Here is a 14369-nt window from a genome sequence, read left to right as displayed (position 1 = left end):
GCCTAGTATTAAAAGTAAATAAGCAACAATGCTGGAGGCCCACGGTGATGAGAAGGATGCTGGCATTTTGCAAGGATGGAACAGCGCAAGAGTGAAAGCAAATGAAAAAAGCATGTGTGCCCTTGTGAAAGGGAATGGAAAAAAGGCATAGAGGAGAGTGACCCCTGCTGGTGGAAGGAAGGAAAAACAAAAGCCTACAGCACCTGGTATTCCCAGGCGGTCTCCCATCCAAGTACTAACCAGGCCTGACTCTGCTTAGCTTCCGAGATCAGACGAGATCGGGCGTGTTCAGAGTGGTGTGGCCGTAGGCAGAGACAGGCCTCTCACTTGCTGCTTTTCTACTTTGCAGTCTGGCTGCCCTGTCCAGTGCTGAGTAAGAGGCCCTTTTGTGCTTTCCTTTCTCTTCACTTTTTTGCTGTCTCCCTTAAAGGGTTTGTAGGCAGAACGCCCTGCTCAGAGCTGCTGAGCTCACTGATCGGCTGCCGACGTGACGTCAGCGTCGCAGCTAATGCCACAGACCTAGAGCAGCGCTGAGACCCTCTGGTGGACCCGGGTAGGGTGAGTACAGGGTGGTTTGTTGCTTTCTAATAGCCTGCAAGCTGGGATGAACTTTTATTGAAAGGGAACAACCCCTTTGACTGTCTGCAGCGCGCCACAACTAGGAAGCGCAACCTCACACGCAAGCGAGCACGCACATATGCTTGCATGTGGCCACACCTATTTGCCCCTGCAGGCTCAGCGCCACCATGCGTCAGACTCTCTTGTTTTTTCTTCTTCTTATGATTATTTCTGTGCCTCAGCAGGAAAACACCCCCCAATTCCCTCCCGCTCCTTCCCAGCCCTGAATTTGGATCCTGGGTAGCCATCTGATTGGGTTAGTTACACAAGCTTCTTTGCAGAAAAAGACATTACTGCTGCCGGCCGGCCGGCCAGCCTCTAAAAATCATCCCCGGGGCGCCTGCTGAAAATCTGCCCCCTTCACAGTCCGGGATGTTTATAACGCCATCATTTCCAGAAGGCAGGCTGCGGGGTCAATGAGCACTCCTAGCCACGGCAGGGATCTCGGTGTGAGGCATGCGAGGAGGCGGCAGGGTAGCGTCCTTAGCTGCAGTCTCAGAGGCCTTGTGGGGCTTGGGGCATCCAGCCTCTAGGTTATGTAAGGTCGGTCTCTGGCAAGGCACCGCTCTATACTAGCCGAGCTGAGCAAGGGGGCAAAATGTCATCAAAACGGTCTACAGCACCTGGTGTTCCCTGGAGGTCTCCCATCCAAGTACTGTCCAAGCCCAGCCCTGCTTTGCTTCCGAGATCAGACGAGATCGGGCGTATCCAGGGTGGTGTGGCCAGTAGACACTGCTTGGCCCATCGACTGGCCAGCCTTCCTCAGGCTCGCGTGGTGGCGAGAACTCTGACCATGTGGAGGCGGGCTCCGTAGGGCCCATGCCAAGGCTGGGCTGCCATTATAGGCGTTGTTTGTTTTGCAGTGAAACACCCGCCGCAGCAGGGCCTGAGCATCAGGTGTCTTTAAAAATGGCTCAATGCAGGGTCTCCTGCAGGCTAAACCATTCATCTGGGGGGGAAGTGACAGAAAGAGCCAGCTGGAGCCGCAACTTGAGGCGGATCGAGACGTCCAGGAGCGAATGAAGGAAGAGGGTGAGATGGTTGTGAGTGACTGTGAGCTGCTCTTCGGGGGCTCATGTTCCCTGCAAAGGTGTTCTGCTTGCTTTGACCTATAAAATGGCCACCAGGTTGCCGGCGGTTGCTTCCAAGCCCGCAGGAGGAGCTGGTCCTGTTGAAAAGAAGCCTAGTATTAAAAGTAAATAAGCAACAATGCTGGAGGCCCACGGTGATGAGAAGGATGCTGGCATTTTGCAAGGATGGAACAGCGCAAGAGTGAAAGCAAATGAAAAAAGCATGTGTGCCCTTGTGAAAGGGAATGGAAAAAAGGCATAGAGGAGAGTGACCCCTGCTGGTGGAAGGAAGGAAAAACAAAAGCCTAAAGCACCTGGTATTCCCAGGCGGTCTCCCATCCAAGTACTAACCAGGCCTGACTCTGCTTAGCTTCCGAGATCAGACGAGATCGGGCGTGTTCAGAGTGGTGTGGCCGTAGGCAGAGACAGGCCTCTCACTTGCTGCTTTTCTACTTTGCAGTCTGGCTGCCCTGTCCAGTGCTGAGTAAGAGGCCCTTTTGTGCTTTCCTTTCTCTTCACTTTTTTGCTGTCTCCCTTAAAGGGTTTGTAGGCAGAACGCCCTGCTCAGAGCTGCTGAGCTCACTGATCGGCTGCCGACGTGACGTCAGCGTCGCAGCTAATGCCACAGACCTAGAGCAGCGCTGAGACCCTCTGGTGGACCCGGGTAGGGTGAGTACAGGGTGGTTTGTTGCTTTCTAATAGCCTGCAAGCTGGGATGAACTTTTATTGAAAGGGAACAACCCCTTTGACTGTCTGCAGCGCGCCACAACTAGGAAGCGCACACTCACACGCAAGCGAGCACGCACATATGCTTGCATGTGGCCACACCTATTTGCCCCTGCAGGCTCAGCGCCACCATGCGTCAGACTCTCTTGTTTTTTCTTCTTCTTATGATTATTTCTGTGCCTCAGCAGGAAAACACCCCCCAATTCCCTCCCGCTCCTTCCCAGCCCTGAATTTGGATCCTGGGTAGCCATCTGATTGGGTTAGTTACACAAGCTTCTTTGCAGAAAAAGATATTACTGCTGCCGGCCGGCCGGCCAGCCTCTAAAAATCATCCCCGGGGCGCCTGCTGAAAATCTGCCCCCTTCACAGTCCGGGATGTTTATAACGCCATCATTTCCAGAAGGCAGGCTGCGGGGTCAATGAGCACTCCTAGCCACGGCAGGGATCTCGGTGTGAGGCATGCGAGGAGGCGGCAGGGTAGCGTCCTTAGCTGCAGTCTCAGAGGCCTTGTGGGGCTTGGGGCATCCAGCCTCTAGGTTATGTAAGGTCGGTCTCTGGCAAGGCACCGCTCTATACTAGCTGAGCTGAGCAAGGGGGCAAAATGTCATCAAAACAGTCTACAGCACCTGGTGTTCCCAGGAGGTCTCCCATCCAAGTACTGTCCAAGCCCAGCCCTGCTTTGCTTCCGAGATCAGACAAGATCAGGCGTATCCAGGGTGGTATGGCCAGTAGACACTGCTTGGCCCATCGACTGGCCAGCCATCCTCAGGCTCGCGTGGTGGCGAGAACTCTGACCATGTGGAGGCGGGCTCCGAAGGGCCCATGCAAAGGCTGGGCTGCCACTGTAGGCGTTGTTGGTTTTGCAGTGAAACACCCGCCGCAGCAGGGCCTGAGCATCAGGTGTCTTTAAAAATGGCTCGATGCAGGGTCTCCTGCAGGCTAAACCATTCATCTGGGGGGAAAGTGACAGAAAGAGCCAGCTGGAGCCGCAACTTGAGGCGGATCGAGACGTCCAGGAGCGAATGAAGGAAGAGGGTGAGATGATTGTGAGTGACTGTGAGCTGCTCTTCGGGGGGTCATGTTGCCTGCAAAGGTGTTCTGCTTGCTTTGACCTATAAAATGGCCACCAGGTTGCCGGCGGTTGCTTCCAAGCCCGCAGGAGGCGCTGGTCCTGTTGAAAAGAAGCCTAGTATTAAAAGTAAATAAGCAACAATGCTGGAGGCCCACGGTGATGAGAAGGATGCTGGCATTTTGCAAGGATGGAACAGCGCAAGTGTGAAAGCAAATGAAAAAAGCATGTGTGCCCTTGTGAAAGGGAATGGAAAAAAGGCATAGAGGAGAGTGACCCCTGCTGGTGGAAGGAAGGAAAAACAAAAGCCTACAGCACCTGGTATTCCCAGGCGGTCTCCCATCCAAGTACTAACCAGGCCTGACTCTGCTTAGCTTCCGAGATCAGACGAGATCGGGCGTGTTCAGAGTGGTGTGGCCGTAGGCAGAGACAGGCCTCTCACTTGCTGCTTTTCTACTTTGCAGTCTGGCTGCCCTGTCCAGTGCTGAGTAAGAGGCCCTTTTGTGCTTTCCTTTCTCTTCACTTTTTTGCTGTCTCCCTTAAAGGGTTTGTAGGCAGAACGCCCTGCTCATTGCTGCTGAGCTCACTGATCGGCTGCCGACGTGACATCAGCGTCGCAGCTAATGCCACAGACCTAGAGCAGCGCTGAGACCCTCTGGTGGACCCGGGTAGGGTGAGTACAGGGTGGTTTGTTGCTTTCTAATAGCCTGCAAGCTGGGATGAACTTTTATTGAAAGGGAACAACCCCTTTGACTGTCTGCAGCGCGCCACAACTAGGAAGCGCACACTCACACGCAAGCGAGCACGCACATATGCTTGCATGTGGCCACACCTATTTGCCCCTGCAGGCTCAGCGCCACCATGCGTCAGACTCTCTTGTTTTTTCTTCTTCTTATGATTATTTCTGTGCCTCAGCAGGAAAACACCCCCCAATTCCCTCCCAGCCCTGAATTTGGATCCTGGGTAGCCATCTGATTGGGTTAGTTACACAAGCTTCTTTGCAGAAAAAGACATTACTGCTGCCGGCCGGCCGGCCAGCCTCTAAAAATCATCCCCGGGGCGCCTGCTGAAAATCTGCCCCCTTCACAGTCCGGGATGTTTATAACGCCATCATTTCCAGAAGGCAGGCTGCGGGGTCAATGAGCACTCCTAGCCACGGCAGGGATCTCGGTGTGAGGCATGCGAGGAGGCGGCAGGGTAGCGTCCTTAGCTGCAGTCTCAGAGGCCTTGTGGGGCTTGGGGCATCCAGCCTCTAGGTTATGTAAGGTCGGTCTCTGGCAAGGCACCGCTCTATACTAGCCGAGCTGAGCAAGGGGGCAAAATGTCATCAAAACAGTCTACAGCACCTGGTGTTCCCTGGAGGTCTCCCATCCAAGTACTGTCCAAGCCCAGCCCTGCTTTGCTTCCGAGATCAGACAAAATCAGGCGTATCCAGGGTGGTGTGGCCAGTAGACACTACTTGGCCCATCGACTGGCCAGCCTTCCTCAGGCTCGCGTGGTGGCGAGAACTCTGACCATGTGGAGGCGGGCTCCGAAGGGCCCATGCAAAGGCTGGGCTGCCACTATAGGCGTTGTTGGTTTTGCAGTGAAACACCCGCCGCAGCAGGGCCTGAGCATCAGGTGTCTTTAAAAATGGCTCGATGCAGGGTCTCCTGCAGGCTAAACCATTCATCTGGGGGGAAAGTGACAGAAAGAGCCAGCTGGAGCCGCAACTTGAGGCGGATCGAGACGTCCAGGAGCGAATGAAGGAAGAGGGTGAGATGATTGTGAGTGACTGTGAGCTGCTCTTCGGGGGCTCATGTTGCCTGCAAAGGTGTTCTGCTTGCTTTGACCTATAAAATGGCCACCAGGTTGCCGGCGGTTGCTTCCAAGCCCGCAGGAGGCGCTGGTCCTGTTGAAAAGAAGCCTAGTATTAAAAGTAAATAAGCAACAATGCTGGAGGCCCACGGTGATGAGAAGGATGCTGGCATTTTGCAAGGATGGAACAGCGCAAGTGTGAAAGCAAATGAAAAAAGCATGTGTGCCCTTGTGAAAGGGAATGGAAAAAAGGCATAGAGGAGAGTGACCCCTGCTGGTGGAAGGAAGGAAAAACAAAAGCCTACAGCACCTGGTATTCCCAGGCGGTCTCCCATCCAAGTACTAACCAGGCCTGACTCTGCTTAGCTTCCGAGATCAGACGAGATCGGGCGTGTTCAGAGTGGTGTGGCCGTAGGCAGAGACAGGCCTCTCACTTGCTGCTTTTCTACTTTGCAGTCTGGCTGCCCTGTCCAGTGCTGAGTAAGAGGCCCTTTTGTGCTTTCCTTTCTCTTCACTTTTTTGCTGTCTCCCTTAAAGGGTTTGTAGGCAGAACGCCCTGCTCAGAGCTGCTGAGCTCACTGATCGGCTGCCGACGTGACGTCAGCGTCGCAGCTAATGCCACAGACCTAGAGCAGCGCTGAGACCCTCTGGTGGACTCGGGTAGGGTGAGTACAGGGTGGTTTGTTGCTTTCTAATAGCCTGCAAGCTGGGATGAACTTTTATTGAAAGGGAACAACCCCTTTGACTGTCTGCAGCGCGCCACAACTAGGAAGCGCACACTCACACGCAAGCGAGCACGCACATATGCTTGCATGTGGCCACACCTATTTGCCCCTGCAGGCTCAGCGCCACCATGCGTCAGACTCTCTTGTTTTTTCTTCTTCTTATGATTATTTCTGTGCCTCAGCAGGAAAACACCCCCCAATTCCCTCCCAGCCCTGAATTTGGATCCTGGGTAGCCATCTGATTGGGTTAGTTACACAAGCTTCTTTGCAGAAAAAGACATTACTGCTGCCGGCCGGCCGGCCGGCCAGCCTCTAAAAATCATCCCCGGGGCGCCTGCTGAAAATCTGCCCCCTTCACAGTCCGGGATGTTTATAACGCCATCATTTCCAGAAGGCAGGCTGCGGGGTTAATGAGCACTCCTAGCCACGGCAGGGATCTCGGTGTGAGGCATGCGAGGAGGCGGCAGGGTAGCGTCCTTAGCTGCAGTCTCAGAGGCCTTGTGGGGCTTGGGGCATCCAGCCTCTAGGTTATGTAAGGTCGGTCTCTGGCAAGGCACCGCTCTATACTAGCCGAGCTGAGCAAGGGGGCAAAATGTCATCAAAACAGTCTACAGCACCTGGTGTTCCCTGGAGGTCTCCCATCCAAGTACTGTCCAAGCCCAGCCCTGCTTTGCTTCCGAGATCAGACGAGATCGGGCGTATCCAGGGTGGTGTGGCCAGTAGACACTGCTTGGCCCATCGACTGGCCAGCCTTCCTCAGGCTCGCGTGGTGGCGAGAACTCTGACCATGTGGAGGCGGGCTCCGAAGGGCCCATGCAAAGGCTGGGCTGCCACTATAGGCGTTGTTGGTTTTGCAGTGAAACACCCGCCGCAGCAGGGCCTGAGCATCAGGTGTCTTTAAAAATGGCTCGATGCAGGGTCTCCTGCAGGCTAAACCATTCATCTGGGGGGGAAGTGACAGAAAGAGCCAGCTGGAGCCGCAACTTGAGGCGGATCGAGACGTCCAGGAGCGAATGAAGGAAGAGGGTGAGATGGTTGTGAGTGACTGTGAGCTGCTCTTCGGGGGCTCATGTTGCCTGCAAAGGTGTTCTGCTTGCTTTGACCTATAAAATGGCCACCAGGTTGCCGGCGGTTGCTTCCAAGCCCGCAGGAGGCGCTGGTCCTGTTGAAAAGAAGCCTAGTATTAAAAGTAAATAAGCAACAATGCTGGAGGCCCACGGTGATGAGAAGGATGCTGGCATTTTGCAAGGATGGAACAGCGCAAGAGTGAAAGCAAATGAAAAAAGCATGTGTGCCCTTGTGAAAGGGAATGGAAAAAAGGCATAGAGGAGAGTGACCCCTGCTGGTGGAAGGAAGGAAAAACAAAAGCCTACAGCACCTGGTATTCCCAGGCGGTCTCCCATCCAAGTACTAACCAGGCCTGACTCTGCTTAGCTTCCGAGATCAGACGTGTTCAGAGTGGTGTGGCCGTAGGCAGAGACAGGCCTCTCACTTGCTGCTTTTCTACTTTGCAGTCTGGCTGCCCTGTCCAGTGCTGAGTAAGAGGCCCTTTTGTGCTTTCCTTTCTCTTCACTTTTTTGCTGTCTCCCTTAAAGGGTTTGTAGGCAGAACGCCCTGCTCAGAGCTGCTGAGCTCACTGATCGGCTGCCGACGTGACGTCAGCGTCGCAGCTAATGCCACAGACCTAGAGCAGCGCTGAGACCCTCTGGTGGACCCGGGTAGGGTGAGTACAGGGTGGTTTGTTGCTTTCTAATAGCCTGCAAGCTGGGATGAACTTTTATTGAAAGGGAACAACCCCTTTGACTGTCTGCAGCGCGCCACAACTAGGAAGCGCACACTCACACGCAAGCGAGCACGCACATATGCTTGCATGTGGCCACACCTATTTGCCCCTGCAGGCTCAGCGCCACCATGCGTCAGACTCTCTTGTTTTTTCTTCTTCTTATGATTATTTCTGTGCCTCAGCAGGAAAACACCCCCCAATTCCCTCCCGCTCCTTCCCAGCCCTGAATTTGGATCCTGGGTAGCCATCTGATTGGGTTAGTTACACAAGCTTCTTTGCAGAAAAAGACATTACTGCTGCCGGCCGGCCGGCCAGCCTCTAAAAATCATCCCCGGGGCGCCTGCTGAAAATCTGCCCCCTTCACAGTCCGGGATGTTTATAACGCCATCATTTCCAGAAGGCAGGCTGCGGGGTCAATGAGCACTCCTAGCCACGGCAGGGATCTCGGTGTGAGGCATGCGAGGAGGCGGCAGGGTAGCGTCCTTAGCTGCAGTCTCAGAGGCCTTGTGGGGCTTGGGGCATCCAGCCTCTAGGTTATGTAAGGTCGGTCTCTGGCAAGGCACCGCTCTATACTAGCCGAGCTGAGCAAGGGGGCAAAATGTCATCAAAACAGTCTACAGCACCTGGTGTTCCCTGGAGGTCTCCCATCCAAGTACTGTCCAAGCCCAGCCCTGCTTTGCTTCCGAGATCAGACGAGATCGGGCGTATCCAGGGTGGTGTGGCCAGTAGACACTGCTTGGCCCATCGACTGGCCAGCCTTCCTCAGGCTCGCGTGGTGGCGAGAACTCTGACCATGTGGAGGCGGGCTCCGTAGGGCCCATGCCAAGGCTGGGCTGCCATTATAGGCGTTGTTTGTTTTGCAGTGAAACACCCGCCGCAGCAGGGCCTGAGCATCAGGTGTCTTTAAAAATGGCTCAATGCAGGGTCTCCTGCAGGCTAAACCATTCATCTGGGGGGGAAGTGACAGAAAGAGCCAGCTGGAGCCGCAACTTGAGGCGGATCGAGACGTCCAGGAGCGAATGAAGGAAGAGGGTGAGATGGTTGTGAGTGACTGTGAGCTGCTCTTCGGGGGCTCATGTTGCCTGCAAAGGTGTTCTGCTTGCTTTGACCTATAAAATGGCCACCAGGTTGCCGGCGGTTGCTTCCAAGCCCGCAGGAGGCGCTGGTCCTGTTGAAAAGAAGCCTAGTATTAAAAGTAAATAAGCAACAATGCTGGAGGCCCACGGTGATGAGAAGGATGCTGGCATTTTGCAAGGATGGAACAGCGCAAGAGTGAAAGCAAATGAAAAAAGCATGTGTGCCCTTGTGAAAGGGAATGGAAAAAAGGCATAGAGGAGAGTGACCCCTGCTGGTGGAAGGAAGGAAAAACAAAAGCCTACAGCACCTGGTATTCCCAGGCGGTCTCCCATCCAAGTACTAACCAGGCCTGACTCTGCTTAGCTTCCGAGATCAGACGAGATCGGGCGTGTTCAGAGTGGTGTGGCCGTAGGCAGAAACAGGCCTCTCACTTGCTGCTTTTCTACTTTGCAGTCTGGCTGCCCTGTCCAGTGCTGAGTAAGAGGCCCTTTTGTGCTTTCCTTTCTCTTCACTTTTTTGCTGTCTCCCTTAAAGGGTTTGTAGGCAGAACGCCCTGCTCAGAGCTGCTGAGCTCACTGATCGGCTGCCGACGTGACGTCAGCGTCGCAGCTAATGCCACAGACCTAGAGCAGCGCTGAGACCCTCTGGTGGACCCGGGTAGGGTGAGTACAGGGTGGTTTGTTGCTTTCTAATAGCCTGCAAGCTGGGATGAACTTTTATTGAAAGGGAACAACCCCTTTGACTGTCTGCAGCGCGCCACAACTAGGAAGCGCAACCTCACACGCAAGCGAGCACGCACATATGCTTGCATGTGGCCACACCTATTTGCCCCTGCAGGCTCAGCGCCACCATGCGTCAGACTCTCTTGTTTTTTCTTCTTCTTATGATTATTTCTGTGCCTCAGCAGGAAAACACCCCCCAATTCCCTCCCGCTCCTTCCCAGCCCTGAATTTGGATCCTGGGTAGCCATCTGATTGGGTTAGTTACACAAGCTTCTTTGCAGAAAAAGACATTACTGCTGCCGGCCGGCCGGCCAGCCTCTAAAAATCATCCCCGGGGCGCCTGCTGAAAATCTGCCCCCTTCACAGTCCGGGATGTTTATAACGCCATCATTTCCAGAAGGCAGGCTGCGGGGTCAATGAGCACTCCTAGCCACGGCAGGGATCTCGGTGTGAGGCATGCGAGGAGGCGGCAGGGTAGCGTCCTTAGCTGCAGTCTCAGAGGCCTTGTGGGGCTTGGGGCATCCAGCCTCTAGGTTATGTAAGGTCGGTCTCTGGCAAGGCACCGCTCTATACTAGCCGAGCTGAGCAAGGGGGCAAAATGTCATCAAAACGGTCTACAGCACCTGGTGTTCCCTGGAGGTCTCCCATCCAAGTACTGTCCAAGCCCAGCCCTGCTTTGCTTCCGAGATCAGACGAGATCGGGCGTATCCAGGGTGGTGTGGCCAGTAGACACTGCTTGGCCCATCGACTGGCCAGCCTTCCTCAGGCTCGCGTGGTGGCGAGAACTCTGACCATGTGGAGGCGGGCTCCGTAGGGCCCATGCCAAGGCTGGGCTGCCATTATAGGCGTTGTTTGTTTTGCAGTGAAACACCCGCCGCAGCAGGGCCTGAGCATCAGGTGTCTTTAAAAATGGCTCAATGCAGGGTCTCCTGCAGGCTAAACCATTCATCTGGGGGGGAAGTGACAGAAAGAGCCAGCTGGAGCCGCAACTTGAGGCGGATCGAGACGTCCAGGAGCGAATGAAGGAAGAGGGTGAGATGGTTGTGAGTGACTGTGAGCTGCTCTTCGGGGGCTCATGTTCCCTGCAAAGGTGTTCTGCTTGCTTTGACCTATAAAATGGCCACCAGGTTGCCGGCGGTTGCTTCCAAGCCCGCAGGAGGAGCTGGTCCTGTTGAAAAGAAGCCTAGTATTAAAAGTAAATAAGCAACAATGCTGGAGGCCCACGGTGATGAGAAGGATGCTGGCATTTTGCAAGGATGGAACAGCGCAAGAGTGAAAGCAAATGAAAAAAGCATGTGTGCCCTTGTGAAAGGGAATGGAAAAAAGGCATAGAGGAGAGTGACCCCTGCTGGTGGAAGGAAGGAAAAACAAAAGCCTACAGCACATGGTATTCCCAGGCGGTCTCCCATCCAAGTACTAACCAGGCCTGACTCTGCTTAGCTTCCGAGATCAGACGAGATCGGGCGTGTTCAGAGTGGTGTGGCCGTAGGCAGAGACAGGCCTCTCACTTGCTGCTTTTCTACTTTGCAGTCTGGCTGCCCTGTCCAGTGCTGAGTAAGAGGCCCTTTTGTGCTTTCCTTTCTCTTCACTTTTTTGCTGTCTCCCTTAAAGGGTTTGTAGGCAGAACGCCCTGCTCAGAGCTGCTGAGCTCACTGATCGGCTGCCGACGTGACGTCAGCGTCGCAGCTAATGCCACAGACCTAGAGCAGCGCTGAGACCCTCTGGTGGACCCGGGTAGGGTGAGTACAGGGTGGTTTGTTGCTTTCTAATAGCCTGCAAGCTGGGATGAACTTTTATTGAAAGGGAACAACCCCTTTGACTGTCTGCAGCGCGCCACAACTAGGAAGCGCACACTCACACGCAAGCGAGCACGCACATATGCTTGCATGTGGCCACACCTATTTGCCCCTGCAGGCTCAGCGCCACCATGCGTCAGACTCTCTTGTTTTTTCTTCTTCTTATGATTATTTCTGTGCCTCAGCAGGAAAACACCCCCCAATTCCCTCCCGCTCCTTCCCAGCCCTGAATTTGGATCCTGGGTAGCCATCTGATTGGGTTAGTTACACAAGCTTCTTTGCAGAAAAAGATATTACTGCTGCCGGCCGGCCGGCCAGCCTCTAAAAATCATCCCCGGGGCGCCTGCTGAAAATCTGCCCCCTTCACAGTCCGGGATGTTTATAACGCCATCATTTCCAGAAGGCAGGCTGCGGGGTCAATGAGCACTCCTAGCCACGGCAGGGATCTCGGTGTGAGGCATGCGAGGAGGCGGCAGGGTAGCGTCCTTAGCTGCAGTCTCAGAGGCCTTGTGGGGCTTGGGGCATCCAGCCTCTAGGTTATGTAAGGTCGGTCTCTGGCAAGGCACCGCTCTATACTAGCTGAGCTGAGCAAGGGGGCAAAATGTCATCAAAACAGTCTACAGCACCTGGTGTTCCCAGGAGGTCTCCCATCCAAGTACTGTCCAAGCCCAGCCCTGCTTTGCTTCCGAGATCAGACAAGATCAGGCGTATCCAGGGTGGTATGGCCAGTAGACACTGCTTGGCCCATCGACTGGCCAGCCATCCTCAGGCTCGCGTGGTGGCGAGAACTCTGACCATGTGGAGGCGGGCTCCGAAGGGCCCATGCAAAGGCTGGGCTGCCACTGTAGGCGTTGTTGGTTTTGCAGTGAAACACCCGCCGCAGCAGGGCCTGAGCATCAGGTGTCTTTAAAAATGGCTCGATGCAGGGTCTCCTGCAGGCTAAACCATTCATCTGGGGGGAAAGTGACAGAAAGAGCCAGCTGGAGCCGCAACTTGAGGCGGATCGAGACGTCCAGGAGCGAATGAAGGAAGAGGGTGAGATGATTGTGAGTGACTGTGAGCTGCTCTTCGGGGGGTCATGTTGCCTGCAAAGGTGTTCTGCTTGCTTTGACCTATAAAATGGCCACCAGGTTGCCGGCGGTTGCTTCCAAGCCCGCAGGAGGAGCTGGTCCTGTTGAAAAGAAGCCTAGTATTAAAAGTAAATAAGCAACAATGCTGGAGGCCCACGGTGATGAGAAGGATGCTGGCATTTTGCAAGGATGGAACAGCGCAAGTGTGAAAGCAAATGAAAAAAGCATGTGTGCCCTTGTGAAAGGGAATGGAAAAAAGGCATAGAGGAGAGTGACCCCTGCTGGTGGAAGGAAGGAAAAACAAAAGCCTACAGCACCTGGTATTCCCAGGCGGTCTCCCATCCAAGTACTAACCAGGCCTGACTCTGCTTAGCTTCCGAGATCAGACGAGATCGGGCGTGTTCAGAGTGGTGTGGCCGTAGGCAGAGACAGGCCTCTCACTTGCTGCTTTTCTACTTTGCAGTCTGGCTGCCCTGTCCAGTGCTGAGTAAGAGGCCCTTTTGTGCTTTCCTTTCTCTTCACTTTTTTGCTGTCTCCCTTAAAGGGTTTGTAGGCAGAACGCCCTGCTCATTGCTGCTGAGCTCACTGATCGGCTGCCGACGTGACATCAGCGTCGCAGCTAATGCCACAGACCTAGAGCAGCGCTGAGACCCTCTGGTGGACCCGGGTAGGGTGAGTACAGGGTGGTTTGTTGCTTTCTAATAGCCTGCAAGCTGGGATGAACTTTTATTGAAAGGGAACAACCCCTTTGACTGTCTGCAGCGCGCCACAACTAGGAAGCGCACACTCACACGCAAGCGAGCACGCACATATGCTTGCATGTGGCCACACCTATTTGCCCCTGCAGGCTCAGCGCCACCATGCGTCAGACTCTCTTGTTTTTTCTTCTTCTTATGATTATTTCTGTGCCTCAGCAGGAAAACACCCCCCAATTCCCTCCCAGCCCTGAATTTGGATCCTGGGTAGCCATCTGATTGGGTTAGTTACACAAGCTTCTTTGCAGAAAAAGACATTACTGCTGCCGGCCGGCCGGCCGGCCAGCCTCTAAAAATCATCCCCGGGGCGCCTGCTGAAAATCTGCCCCCTTCACAGTCCGGGATGTTTATAACGCCATCATTTCCAGAAGGCAGGCTGCGGGGTCAATGAGCACTCCTAGCCACGGCAGGGATCTCGGTGTGAGGCATGCGAGGAGGCGGCAGGGTAGCGTCCTTAGCTGCAGTCTCAGAGGCCTTGTGGGGCTTGGGGCATCCAGCCTCTAGGTTATGTAAGGTCGGTCTCTGGCAAGGCACCGCTCTATACTAGCCGAGCTGAGCAAGGGGGCAAAATGTCATCAAAACAGTCTACAGCACCTGGTGTTCCCTGGAGGTCTCCCATCCAAGTACTGTCCAAGCCCAGCCCTGCTTTGCTTCCGAGATCAGACAAGATCAGGCGTATCCAGGGTGGTGTGGCCAGTAGACACTACTTGGCCCATCGACTGGCCAGCCTTCCTCAGGCTCGCGTGGTGGCGAGAACTCTGACCATGTGGAGGCGGGCTCCGTAGGGCCCATGCAAAGGCTGGGCTGCCACTATAGGCGTTGTTGGTTTTGCAGTGAAACACCCGCCGCAGCAGGGCCTGAGCATCAGGTGTCTTTAAAAATGGCTCGATGCAGGGTCTCCTGCAGGCTAAACCATTCATCTGGGGGGAAAGTGACAGAAAGAGCCAGCTGGAGCCGCAACTTGAGGCGGATCGAGACGTCCAGGAGCGAATGAAGGAAGAGGGTGAGATGATTGTGAGTGACTGTGAGCTGCTCTTCGGGGGCTCATGTTGCCTGCAAAGGTGTTCTGCTTGCTTTGACCTATAAAATGGCCACCAGGTTGCCGGCGGTTGCTTCCAAGCCCGCAGGAGGCGCTGGTCCTGTTGAAAAGAAGCCTAGTAT

At 54.6% G+C, this 14369-nt stretch overlaps 13 non-coding genes and 3 pseudogenes across 13 annotated transcripts; all 16 read right to left on the bottom strand.

Moving 5' to 3' along the window:
- Positions 1-191: 191 nt before the first annotated feature.
- Positions 192-310, bottom strand: LOC138643723 (5S ribosomal RNA). Its single transcript, XR_011314250.1, has one exon. It is a non-coding gene; the product is annotated as a 5S ribosomal RNA (ribosomal RNA).
- Positions 311-1229: 919 nt separating this feature from the next.
- Positions 1230-1349, bottom strand: LOC138643973 (5S ribosomal RNA). The gene has a single exon (XR_011314479.1). It is a non-coding gene; the product is annotated as a 5S ribosomal RNA (ribosomal RNA).
- Positions 1350-1990: 641 nt separating this feature from the next.
- Positions 1991-2109, bottom strand: LOC138643937 (5S ribosomal RNA). The gene has a single exon (XR_011314445.1). It is a non-coding gene; the product is annotated as a 5S ribosomal RNA (ribosomal RNA).
- A 919-nt stretch (positions 2110-3028) lies between these two features.
- Positions 3029-3148, bottom strand: LOC138644063 (5S ribosomal RNA). The gene has a single exon (XR_011314563.1). It is a non-coding gene; the product is annotated as a 5S ribosomal RNA (ribosomal RNA).
- A 641-nt stretch (positions 3149-3789) lies between these two features.
- LOC138643712 (5S ribosomal RNA) lies at positions 3790-3908 on the bottom strand. The gene has a single exon (XR_011314249.1). It is a non-coding gene; the product is annotated as a 5S ribosomal RNA (ribosomal RNA).
- Positions 3909-4817: 909 nt separating this feature from the next.
- On the bottom strand, positions 4818-4937 carry LOC138644127 (5S ribosomal RNA; annotated as a pseudogene).
- A 641-nt stretch (positions 4938-5578) lies between these two features.
- Positions 5579-5697, bottom strand: LOC138643701 (5S ribosomal RNA). The gene has a single exon (XR_011314248.1). It is a non-coding gene; the product is annotated as a 5S ribosomal RNA (ribosomal RNA).
- A 913-nt stretch (positions 5698-6610) lies between these two features.
- Positions 6611-6730, bottom strand: LOC138643996 (5S ribosomal RNA). The gene has a single exon (XR_011314501.1). It is a non-coding gene; the product is annotated as a 5S ribosomal RNA (ribosomal RNA).
- A 641-nt stretch (positions 6731-7371) lies between these two features.
- On the bottom strand, positions 7372-7480 carry LOC138644159 (5S ribosomal RNA; annotated as a pseudogene).
- A 919-nt stretch (positions 7481-8399) lies between these two features.
- LOC138643995 (5S ribosomal RNA) lies at positions 8400-8519 on the bottom strand. Its single transcript, XR_011314500.1, has one exon. It is a non-coding gene; the product is annotated as a 5S ribosomal RNA (ribosomal RNA).
- A 641-nt stretch (positions 8520-9160) lies between these two features.
- On the bottom strand, positions 9161-9279 carry LOC138643690 (5S ribosomal RNA). The gene has a single exon (XR_011314247.1). It is a non-coding gene; the product is annotated as a 5S ribosomal RNA (ribosomal RNA).
- A 919-nt stretch (positions 9280-10198) lies between these two features.
- On the bottom strand, positions 10199-10318 carry LOC138643972 (5S ribosomal RNA). The gene has a single exon (XR_011314478.1). It is a non-coding gene; the product is annotated as a 5S ribosomal RNA (ribosomal RNA).
- A 641-nt stretch (positions 10319-10959) lies between these two features.
- LOC138643932 (5S ribosomal RNA) lies at positions 10960-11078 on the bottom strand. The gene has a single exon (XR_011314441.1). It is a non-coding gene; the product is annotated as a 5S ribosomal RNA (ribosomal RNA).
- Positions 11079-11997: 919 nt separating this feature from the next.
- LOC138644062 (5S ribosomal RNA) lies at positions 11998-12117 on the bottom strand. Its single transcript, XR_011314562.1, has one exon. It is a non-coding gene; the product is annotated as a 5S ribosomal RNA (ribosomal RNA).
- Positions 12118-12758: 641 nt separating this feature from the next.
- On the bottom strand, positions 12759-12877 carry LOC138643677 (5S ribosomal RNA). The gene has a single exon (XR_011314245.1). It is a non-coding gene; the product is annotated as a 5S ribosomal RNA (ribosomal RNA).
- A 913-nt stretch (positions 12878-13790) lies between these two features.
- Positions 13791-13910, bottom strand: LOC138644095 (5S ribosomal RNA; annotated as a pseudogene).
- Positions 13911-14369: the final 459 nt, after the last annotated feature.

This window comes from Ranitomeya imitator, chromosome 6, assembly GCF_032444005.1.
Source record: "Ranitomeya imitator isolate aRanImi1 chromosome 6, aRanImi1.pri, whole genome shotgun sequence".
NCBI classification, from domain to species: Eukaryota; Metazoa; Chordata; class Amphibia; order Anura; family Dendrobatidae; genus Ranitomeya; species Ranitomeya imitator.
The sequence above is the reverse complement of the archived record's forward strand: the minus strand, read 5'-3'. Positions and strand labels throughout refer to the sequence as shown.